Source organism: Solanum dulcamara, chromosome 10 (assembly GCF_947179165.1).
Source record: "Solanum dulcamara chromosome 10, daSolDulc1.2, whole genome shotgun sequence".
Taxonomy (NCBI): Eukaryota; Viridiplantae; Streptophyta; class Magnoliopsida; order Solanales; family Solanaceae; genus Solanum; species Solanum dulcamara.
This window is the reverse complement of record NC_077246.1, coordinates 68,755,900-68,768,672: the sequence shown is the minus strand read 5'-3', so window position 1 is coordinate 68,768,672 and position 12,773 is coordinate 68,755,900.

Here is a 12,773-nt window from a genome sequence, read left to right as displayed (position 1 = left end):
TGCATCTACTATCTTACCGAAAAACTGCCTCGATCAGGGACTCAAGATACAAAGGTTTAAAGGTGTTTCATTTTCTTTCTCAAAAAGAATTTCCATATTTCTCAACTTCTCATGTTTCATGATATGATGAATGAGGATGAATGCATCAAAACACATATACATGGAAGTAATAATCAACTCACATGTGGTATAAGGTTCAAAGTTCTCAAAACTTAACCTACACATGATATTCACCCTCAATAAATAGTAACGGGAAGAACACACTTTCATTTAAATATTCACCCCTTTCTCAACAATATTTCAATACTCAAGTATGCTCAAAAAACCCAACTCAATCTCTCAGGCGGCATCACAAGTCAAATAATATACTCAAGCCTCTCTCTTAGGCAAATCACAAATCACATGCTCTCAAAGCAAATAAGATAACAAATAAGGCCCCCACACGGGCTACGTAATACGAATAAACCCCCACACGGCAACACATTAATAAATAAGCCCCCACACGAGCATCACAATATATATAACATTCTCAACTCATACAACAACCCCATCCCAAATTCTATAATATATGAATGACTAATTACCCCATCTCAATCTCAAAGAAAGATAGCCAAACCTACCTCAATTGCCTAAACCGCACTCGAATACCTCCACCGGACAAGCAACTCTTGAATTCAGCGCCCGGAATGACACCACACTATCAAAAATGAAACATACACGTTACAAGGAGTCCAATGACACCCATATTGATAGGTTTCGGAACTGGGGGTAAAATGGTCCAAAAATTAACTATTTTCGAAAAGGGTCAAATCTAGAAATTTATTGAACAATCCATTCTATTGGTAATAAGGAACTCATGGTTGAAAAACCCATAAAAATAGATCTCAAAACGAGTTGGAAATCACAATTTTCCTTAAATTCGGATTAGGGAAGAAACAAAGACTTTTGGGATTTGAAACTAAAATTTAAGAGTTAAAATCGTCAAAAACTTAATGAAAAAGGAAGGTTTTAGGTCAAAAATCACTTACCCAACACTTTGCCTCGAAAATCTCTTCTCAAATCACCTCAAGGAGTTCAAGAACTCAAACAAATGATGAAAGATATTGAAATTGGAAGAAAGGGGCATTTTCTGCCCAAAAAGTTACTGTTCACGAGTGTTACTGTTCACGCATGTTACTGTTCACGCGCGTTTTGTACAAATTTTCGAAAATCACCCTCAAGATCAGTACAATATCCACCACTAAAAAGGATGTTCGTCCTCGAACATAAGATAAAATAAAGTACCTGGGGTCTCAAAAAGCTGAGGGTACCGAGCCTGCATATCAGACTCTAACTCCCAAGTCGCCTCCTCATCAGGCCGATGCTGCCACTGCACCTTGACCGAAGCGACCTCCTTGGTCCTGAGTCTACGAAGCCGCCTATCTAGAATAACTGTCGGCTCCTCCTCATAAGTCAAATCCGGACTCAACTCTACCGCATCATAAAAAATCACATGAGACTCATCCGGTATGTACTTGCGAAGCATGGAAACATGAAACACCGGATGGACAACTGACAATTTAGGGGGTAAGGCCAACTTATACGCCACTCCACCTACTCTTTCAAACGGGCCAACAAACCTTGGGCTAAGCTTGCCCTTCTTTCCGAACCTCATCACACCCTTCATGGGCGATATTTTAAGCCACACACAATCACCCACCATAAACTCTAAGGGACAAACCCTCGTATCAGCATAACTCTTCTGACGACTCTAAGCTGTCAATAGTCGACCCTGAATCAAACGTACCCGCTCCACAGCATCCCTAAGTAAGTCAGTATCCAATGCATCAACCGCAACAGAATCAAACCATCCAATGGGTGATCGACACCTACGACCATACAATGCCTCAAATGGTGCCATTTGAATGCTAGAGTGACAATTGTTATTATAGGCAAACTCTGCTAAGGGCAAATGTTGGTCCCATCGGGCACCAAAATCAATCACACAGGCCCTAAGCATATCCTCCAACACCTGAATAGTCCGCTTGGACTGACCATCGGTTTGGGGATGAAATACTGAACTCATCTCTAGCCGCGTACTCAAACCACGTTGTAATGCCTTCCAAAAGTGAGAGGTGAACACTGAACCCCGATCCGATACAATAGAGATAGGCACCCCATGCAGCCTAACAATCTCACGAAGATAGATCCTAGCTAACTGATCCGCATTGTAGCTAGTCTTCACCGGAAGGAAATGAGCTGATTTGGTCAATCGATCCACAATCACCCAGACAGAGTCATACTTACCCAATGCCATAGGTAATCCAGACACGAAGTCCATAGTGATATGCTCCCATTTCCACTCAGGAATGGGCATCTTTTGCATAGGACCACCCGGTTTCTGATGCTCATACTTCACTTGTTGGCAATTTAAACACTTAGCCACAAAATCAATAATGTCTCTCTTCATGCCACACCACCAATAGTCTTGTTTCAAGTCATGAAACATCTTTGCCACTCCCGGGTGAATCGAATACTTGAAACAATGAGCCTCCTCCAATATCATACGTACCCATTCACTAACCTTGGGCACACAAATGCGACCATTAATCCTCAAAACTCCTTCCGAATCAAGAGAGGCTGATTTTGCTTCACCACTTAACACTTTGTCTCGAATGGCCCTCAACTTTTCATCTTCAAACTGGTGTGTACGAATCTGGTCCATCAAAGTAGACCTAGCCTCCACAAAGGCCAAAATACCATGATATGTAGAAATATCAAGTCGGACCAACTGTCTAGCCAATGACTGAACCTCCAACGCCAAAGGCCTCTCCACAGCCTTAAGAAAGCCCAAACTACCTATGCTAGATGCTTTGCGACTCAGGGCATCTGCTACCACATTAGCTTTGCCCGGATGATAAAGTATGGTAATGTCATAGTCTTTCAATAACTCTAACCACCTACGCTGCCGCATGTTCAGATTCGGCTGAGAAAAGATATACTTAAGGCTACGGTGGTTAGTATAGACCTCGCAATGCACTCCATAGAGATAATGCCTCCACAACTTCAGAACAAACACCATCGCTGCTAACTCTAAGTCGTGGGTAGGATAGTTCTTCTCATGTACCTTCAACTATCGAGAAGCATAAGCTATAACTCTACCTTTTTGCATCAATACACTACCCAAGCCGACTCCTGAAGCATCACAAAACACAAGAAATGCCACGCTCTCCTCGGGTAAGGCTAGAATAGGTGTTGAAGTCAATAATTCCTTGAGCTTTTGAAAGCTCGCCTCACATTCATCAGTCCACTGAAATGCCATGGTCTTTTGAGTTAGCCTAGTCAATGGGGCTGCAATAGAAGAGAATCCTTAAACAAACCGACGATAGTAGCCTGCCAACCTAATAAAACTCCGAATCTCGGTAACCGAAGTAGGCCTAACCCAATCACGAACTGCTGCAACTTTGGCTAGATCAACCATAATACCATCCTTGGTCACTATATGACCCAAGAATGTCACGGACTCAAGCCAAAACTCACATTTGGAGAATTTTGCAGAGCTGTTAGGTCGCCACCATCGTCTTGTTTTAATGATGGAAGACCAAGAAAGGTTTACTAGTGAGAGAAATAGGCTGTCAGCTCCAAAGTCTTGTTTGTTGAATCTTGCACCCAAGGAAGGTCTTTATGAGAATTGTTCTGTTTTGATTGACAAGAATGTTATGCCCTGCAGAGTAATAGTTGATACAACAGATATTCATTTGGAATTCTATGAGGTAGCTAATTTTTCCTGTGTTACTTCTCAAGACTTAAAGATATTAGGTATTGAATTTGGTAGTCCAGAGTTAGATGGGGTTCAAATTTTGTAATTCATTCCCTATAATTCGTTAGTGCAACCATTTCTGAATGTCCTTCAGTCTTTAAGTATGAGTATGATTCTCTTTAAGCGATACCTTTCTGTTCATTTCACATTCTTTTGGCGGGGACATAGCTGAATTTACTGATATTCTAATTTCTAAGAATCTGCTAGTATGAATAGAATCGAGATGATAAATGGGCAACAAAATAGCAAATATCATTATGAAATACTTTTGAACATTACCATACATAATGGATTTTGTTCTATCACTATAAGTAGATTGGCTGACAACATGGTTACTGTTTCTCTTTCCTTGTTCGAGTGTTCTTGTATTTGTTCTAATTAGTGACAATCCCTTGATTACAATCATGTCATACTTGATTGGCTATTAACCTTTCCGATAATATCTTTAGTGCGTGAAGTCCATTTCCTTCAATTCATTTGTAATTGTTGAAATGTGTGAACCATCTCATCTAAAACTTTGAACTGTTAAAGGGGAGGCACATATTAATTTACAAGATGTTTCGTCTCATCTAAAATCTTAAATAACTATAGAAAAGGAGCACTTTTTTTAAATTAGTTTACTCTCCAACCGTAGTGAATGAAATATGTCTATAACTACTTACTTTGAGGCTTTGAGCATGTTTTGAAACTTTACAAGGAGTGCTTCTTGTAGACTTCTTCTCTCTCATTCATGCTAGAGTGGTTTTACCTGATTTTCATTACCATTCCGTGGCTGCTTCTGCAAATCTTGTTCATCATCATCATCAAGTGGGTGGTCATCTGGAATGTTTTGTTTCACGGATAAAAGATCTTGCAGTAATCTTTAAGAGTGTTCTTTGATAACTGCAGAAGACCAAACTAATGTCTAGATTCTGACATGTATAAAGGTGGATCCGATGTGTTAGGCTGTGGTGTGTTAATTTAGAGAGAGAATAATTTGAAGGGATTGTAGAATATGATGAATGTTGCTTGGAAGTCTACAGATCTTCATATATTAAATTCAGGAAAGCATAGTTTCAATTTTTTCTTTGGAAGCAGGGATGGTCTTGTTATACAAGGTCCTTGATATTTGGGTTCCTGCTGTGCCACTTTTGGATTCATCTCGTGGGTATGCCAAGGCATTGTCTACTAAGCTATTGTCATTGAAACTGGTAAATTGTTAGCAGAATGCCACTATGGTGAGATAAGGGAGAAGCTCGATAGCGGACAACTGTTTCTTCAATGATCTCCATCCATTTTGTCGGTGCACCTAATTGTATGGTCCAGAAGGAGAAGTGGGTTTTCCTTCCTCAAGTACGAACTGTTTCCTGCTATGTGTTTCACGTGTCTCCTTTGTTTAATAACTTGTGTTTCATATGTGGTGACCATATATTAGAAGCTGCACATTGAAGGATGATCCTCGACCTACTTAATGCAAAAGGATCTTGCTTTGTGGCGCTTGGTTCAGTGTAATACTTGATAAATTTAGATTTAAGGTGGTGTGCTGCCAAGAGCAGCTTCTGCCATTGTTGGAGATGTATTTCTGGCTTATGATTTGATTTGAAGCATATATAGGAACTTTTGGTGGGCCTAAAGAGGTCATGAAAGGAAACCCAACTCCAAATCTTGGGATGATGCAACCCTGAATCTACGTACTTGTCGCCTGGGTCCTGTAACCTCATTGCTTCAATCTAGAGATCTTGCAAGCAGGTATGAATTTATGACTGAAGGCAGATCTAAAAGTTTAATTAGTATGTATAGATTATAGAATTCACAACACCCATTACTCCTTTGTAATGGGTCTAGACTTAAGAGACTAAGGTAGAAGATGCGGGAATAGCTAAGAATCCTATTTGACATAGTATTATGCTAACCATGTACTGGAACCCTATCAGTTATAACTGTTTATTCGTGTAACATTGTGTTGGAAGGATGCAACTTGCTATAAGGTCAAAGGGCCTGAGGCTGTGATCCTATTGTGCTGCATCGAACTCTACACAATTTGAATGACACTGAGATCTTAAAGACTGCTCCCATGGCTTTGGTCTAGTGGTAAGAGTGCAACACGTGATGGGTAGATTAGGCACACGTTACAGATTCTGTATTTAAGTGGAGAAGGGTAAGGGGCCCGGCCCCTTGTCCACGACTTCCGAACTGTGTGCTACTGGCACTCAGAGATTTCTCAGTTTTTCTAAAAAAGATTGTTGAATGATTGGTGCTCAACTTATTACTTCTATACCTCTTTGTCCCTCATGATCCAGTGACAAGCTTATGAAGTATTTCAGAGAAGAATGGTATTTAAAGGTACTTCCTGAAGTAAAGTTCTTTCTTTGAAAGATGGGAAGATATCCTACACACTCGGCTATATCTGGTAAAGAGATGGTGCTGTGAATTATGCAATGAGATTGTGTTCTCCTGTCCTGTTCCTTCAGGTTTTCTCCACCAAAGCTATGATTCTCATGTCGGCCTTCAAGTTGTTCCTGACAATAGGAAGGGGCTGTTCTTTCTACTTATTTATGGTCCTTTTCAAGTATAAGGGCTCCAGTGATCTTTCAAGGATCTTCTTGTAAAGTCCTGCTGATATTGCTTGATCGTTGTCTATTCGCATCTGGTGTTTCTTGCTACTTGAATCAAGATTTCGGTTATTCCAGCAGATATTGTTAGATTGAGGAACTTCTGCTGGCCAGTTTTAGCTAATCTACATGGTGTTTTGATATCCTTAAGAGCTTGAGTTTGTTGTTCCTAGGGAGATCCTCCTAGCTTCTTTACTTTAAATTTTGCATTTTGCTAAGATGAACCATTTCTGCAAATGACAGTTACTCTGAATACTTTGCAGACATGAAAGTCTGCAAAGAGAATAAGATAGCTACTGTCCTTCCTTCTGTTCTTTTTTGGCATTTCTAGTTGTAGTTATGCTTCTGAATGACCTAAATATAGTGCATATTGTAAATATGGATTTGATATTATCAGAAACTTAAGTCTGTGTTTAGATGAATCTGACCAGCAAGGGATAGATTAAGGTCTTTTTCCAGCTATGTTTGTTAAGATGCTTTTGAGAAAAATGAGTTGTTAATTTGTTAAGATACAGTTTTGTTTTCTACTTTTTGTCTCCAATGGTCCCTTAACATTCTCAGAGGTAATGAATTTTACAGAATGCAGATACTTATTCTTTATGTTCTACATGATGAATTGGTGGTCATGTCTTTGCTTCTCAAACTAAGTTGGTCAAATTTGCATTTCATCCTTTCTCGTGGCTCATTATTCTTTCATTTTCATTGTTGCTCTCGGAATCTAAGATTTGAAATTTATGATTTCTATAATGTATTTACGTTAATATATAATAATAACTGAGTTCGTAGTGAAGTTAACAATATATTCAGTGTAATACTATAAGTGAGGTCTGGAAAGGATAGAATATATGCTTACCTTGTGTAAGATAAAGAGGTTGCTTTCAATAGATCAACTCCAAAAAAATATTTCCAGTGAAGCTATCAGCGATGATAATGATATTTACTGACTACCTCATATTTTCAACTTAAATATCAGCATCATTGCGGATAGCTTCATCGAAAATTAATATAATACATTTGTTATAAATTAACTAACTTGATAATTTTATAAAGGAAGAAAATGCAAGAGAATATATATATATAAGTATTAATATAGAGAGAGTAATAGTAATTCTCTTCTTTTATGTATTTTGTGTGTTTTTACATTGAAGTTTAAGGCTATATTTATAGCCATATTTACAAGTGGAGGAAAATATTAGTGAGCAATTTACCCACTTAAAAAGTAAATGGACTATCCACCATTGTAAAGTGGACAACCATTTTACTTGGTTGATAATACTCCCTCTTGGATGTCCACGAGAAATGTGTCTCGTTAAAACTTTACAAATAATAAAATAATATACATTATTATTTTGAACATCCATAGATGTTGTGCCTCGTTAAAACCTTATTAGGAAAAACTCAGTGGGAAAAAGCCTAATGAAGGAAAAAGAGTACACACATCTGATAATACGCCTTGAGTGCTGCCTCATTAAAAACCTTATCAGGAAAACCCAGTGGGACAAAACCTTGACTAAGGGAAAAAGAGTACAGCGCGTATTTTGCTCCTCCTGATGAAAATATCACTTAATATCTCGAAGACGATGCATTCCAATTTTGTATCTCATTTTCTCAAAGGTTGAAGTTGGCAATGCTTTGGTGAACATATCTGTCAAATTGTCACTTGAACGAATTTGTTGGACATCTATTTCACCCTTCTTTTGAAGATCATGAGTGAAAAAGAATTTTGGTGAAATATGTTTTATTCTGTCTCCTTTGATGTATCCTCCCTTCAGTTGAGCTATACATGCAGCATTGTCTTCATACAATATTGTTGGAGCGTCTTTTGTCAAACAAAGGCCACATATTTTTTGAATGTGTTGAGTTATTGATTTTAACCAAACACATTCTCTACTTGCTTCATAAATGACTATTATCTCTGCATGATTTGAGGAAGTGACAATCATAGTTTGTTTTGTTGAACGTCATGATATAGTTGTACCACCGCATGTAAATAAATAGCCTGTTTGTGACCGACCTTTATGGGGATCAGATAAATATCCTGCATCTGCATAACCGATCAATTGTGATGTGGAATTATTTGAGTAAAACAATCCCATATCAATGGTACCTCAAAGGTATCTGAATATATGCTTAATTCCATTTCAGTGTTTTCGTGTTGGGGAAGAACTAAATCTTGCTAACAAGTTTACTGAGAAAGCTATATCTGGTCTAGAATTGTTAGCAAGATACATTAATGCACCAATTGCACTAAGGTATGGTATTTCAGCACCAATAAGTTCTTCATCATTTTCATAAGGTCGAAATGAATCTGTATTAATATCAAGAGATCTCACAACCATTGGGGTACTCAATGGTTGTGTTTTATCCATATAAAATCTCTTTAAAATATTTTCAGTATATGTTGATTGATGGACAAATATTCTATTTGTAAAATGTTCAATTTGTAGACCAAGACAAAATTTTGTCTTTCCTAGGTCTTTCATTTAAAACTCCTTTTTCAGATATTTTACTGCCTTTGAAAGTTCTTCCGGAGTTCCAATAATATTCAAATCATCAACATATACTGCTATTATGACAAATTCAGATCCAGACCTTCTCATAAAGACACAATGGCAAATTGGATCATTTTTATATCCTTCTTTTAGAAAATATTCGCTAAGACGATTGTACTACATTCGCCCTGATTGTTTCAACCCGTACAAGGATTTTTGAAGTTTTATTGAGCAATTTTCTCGAGAATACTTGTATGCTTCAGGCTCTTTGAACCCTTCGGAAATTTTCATAAAAATATCATGGTCCAATGAGCCATATAAATAGGCAGTGACCACGTCCAGTAAGTGCATTTCAAGCTTTTCATGAACTGCCAAATTTATTAGATACCTGAAAGTAATTGCATCCACCACAGGAGAATATGTTTCCATATAGTCAATGCCAGGTCTTTGCGAAAAACCTTGGGCTACAAGTCGTGCTTTATATCTTACGACTTCACCCTTTTCATTTCGTTTACGCACAAAAATCCATTTGTGCCCTATTGGCTTGACACCTTCAGGTGTTCGAACTATTGATCCAAAAACTTCACGTTTTTCAAGTGAAGTTAACTCTGCTTGAATTGCATCCTTCCATCTTGGCCAATCATTTCTCTGTCTGCATTCATCGACAAATTTTGGTTCAAGATCCTTATCTTGTTGCATTATTTCAATGACAACATTATAAGCAAAAATATTATCGACCACAATATCATTTTGATTCCACCGTTTTCTTGTCGATACATAACTTATTGAGATTTCTTCATTCTCATTATTTTCAGGTACTTGGATCTCGTTGGTGGTATCACCATTTGTTGTGTCTCTGGGCTCTTCTTGAATACTCGCCTCCAAATTATGATCATCTTGATCATTTATTTCTTTTCTTTTTCGAGGATTTTTATCTTTGGAACCAAATGGTCTTCCACGTTTTAAGCGTGGCCTAGACTCATTTGCCTGAACAAGTTGTCCTACTGGGACATCAACTCGAACTTGAGCATTAGCAGCTGGGATATGCGATTTAGTAACCCGTGGAAGGTTAGTAAATGCATCTGACAGTTGATTTGCAATATTTTGCAAATAAATCATCTTTTGAACTTCTTGCTCACATTGATTTGTTCGAGGATCTAAATGAGATAGTGACAATGAATTCCAATCTATCTCATTTTTCAACTGCTTATGTTCTCCCTCTAATGTTGGGTATTCTGATTCATCAAAATGACAATCGGTGAATCTTGCCGTAAATAAATCTTCGGTCATAGGTTCCAGATATTTTATAATAGAAGGAGATTCATACCCAACATATATTCCTAACCTTCTTTGGGGACCCATCTTTGTGCGGTGCGGTGGAGCAATTGGGACATATATCGCACACCCAAATATTTTAAGATGGGATATATTTGGCTCCCGTCCAAACGCCAACTGTAATGGAGAAAATTCATGATAATTTGTTGGCCTTATGCGCACAAGTGCTGCTGGATGCAAAATAACATGCCCCCATACTGAAATAGGAAGTTTTGTACTCATTAGCAATGGTCTAGCTATCAATTGGAGGCGTTTAATCAATGATTCTGCTAGACCATTTTGAGTATGTACATGAGCGACCGGATGCTCAACTTTTATTCCAACCGACATACAATAATCATTAAATGATTGAGATGTGAATTCACCAGCATTATCAAGACGAATTGTCTTTATTGCATAATCTGGAAATTGTGCTCTTAACCATATAATTTTAGCTAACAATCTCGCAAAAGCCATGTTGCGAGTTGATAATAAGCACACATGTGACTATCTTGTAGATGCATCTATCAATACCATATAATATTTAAATGGTCCACATGAAGGGTGAATTGGCCCACATATATCACCCTGTATACGTTCCAGAAACGCAGGGGATTCAATCCCAACCTTAGTTGCTGATGGTTTGATAATCAGTTTTCCTTGGGAACAAGCAACACAAGAGAATTCCTAAAATTGAAGAATTTTTTGATTCTTCAAAATGTGTCCATGTGAATTCTCAATAATTCTACGCATCATATTATAACCGGAATGGCTCAATCGGTCATGCCAAATGATAAAATCATTAGAATCAGTAAACCTTTTGTTTACAATGGCATGCGATTCAACAGTACCAATATTTGTATGGTACAACCCAGAAGAAAATGCAGGTAATTTTTCGTGCACAATTTTCTTCTCCATATTTATTGTAGTAATATAAAGGTATTCAACATTTCCTTCATTTGTAGTTTCAATATGATAGTCATTTTGACGAATAACCTTGAAACTTAACAAGTTTCTTTGAGACTTATTACAATATAATGCATTATCAATTACTAATATCGTTCCTCCAGGTATTAATAAGGTTGCTTTTCCAGAGCCTTCAATTAATTTTGTACTACCAGATATTGTATTGACATAATCCTTTTTCATAATCAAATGACAGAAATATTTCTTTTCTTTTAATATAGTATGAGTTGTGGCACTATCCAAAAGACACATATCTCCATTATTCATCTTGAATCCAATTGAAGACTGATAAATTTATTTATCTTCATAAAATAAAAATGCATTGTAAGAAATAAAATAAGTAACAATTTTGCTAGAAAAACATAAGTCCTTTTTTTAAAAGTTAAATTATGGTTATTTAGAATTTAAAAAAATTATATGATTCAATTATGATGAATGTTACAATAATTTAGTTTATCAAATTATATACTTATTAACCTTAAATAAATATTATACGTAAGTATTAAAAACAAATATAAAATATTATAGAACATTAATATAATATTATTCATCATGTATAGATAATTTGTTTATTGACAAAAATAATACAATCATTATAAATTATTAATGTCTAAAACATCAACAAGAATAAACAATTAGTATAATGACATTAAATAAGGCGAATATTATTTTTAGTAACAATATAATATTAAGATTAAATAATAGCACACTAATAGTAATTAATTACAACATTGTAAAATAGCATAATGTAATAAACAATATACAATTATCATAAAAATGTGGCCCTATTTTTTTTCTTCCAAATACATAAACGTAAAAACACGATAATTCAAAGTACATAAAACTGACAACATATTGAAAAACATGAAATTAAGCATCAATTAAGATCCTTAAAAAAATCTTCAACCTCCAAATGAGTAATATCATTGAGGTCATTAAAATCATCATCTCTTAAAGCCAGATTTGCTTCAATATTATCATTATTCAAAGGCCTTGCCTCAACATTATTTTCGAACGCCAAGTGTGACTCTATTCGAGCATTAGAAGAAGAGGCACCACCTCTATTTGCCTTTCTTTTGAAAGAATTTTGATAAAGTCTTACAAAATGCTCAGGCGTCCGACATTCATTTTTCCAGTGGCCTTTCATGCCATAACGATGACAGTTACTTCTTGAAGGGCCATTTTGAGAACTGATATTTTTCTCCCTTTTATGTTGACCACCACCTCGACGATTATTTAATCGTCTTCTGTCATTGCCACGTCCACGCACATTATCGTGGACATAATTTTTATTTTATCTTCTTTCAGACTGACCATGTGCCTTTACCATATTTACCTCCGATAACGGAGCAGTTCCAGTGGGACGGACTTCATGATTTTTCATTAAAATGGCATTATGTTGTTCAGCCACCAGAAGACATGATATCAATTCAGAGTATTTTTTAAAACCATTTTCACGATATTGCTGCTGTAATATTACATTAGAGGCATAAAAAGGTAGTTAATGTCTTTTCTAACATGTCCTCATCATTTATAGTTTCTCCGCATAATTTTAATTGAGAAGTTATTCTAAATACAGCAGAATTATACTCAATTACGGTTTTAAAATCA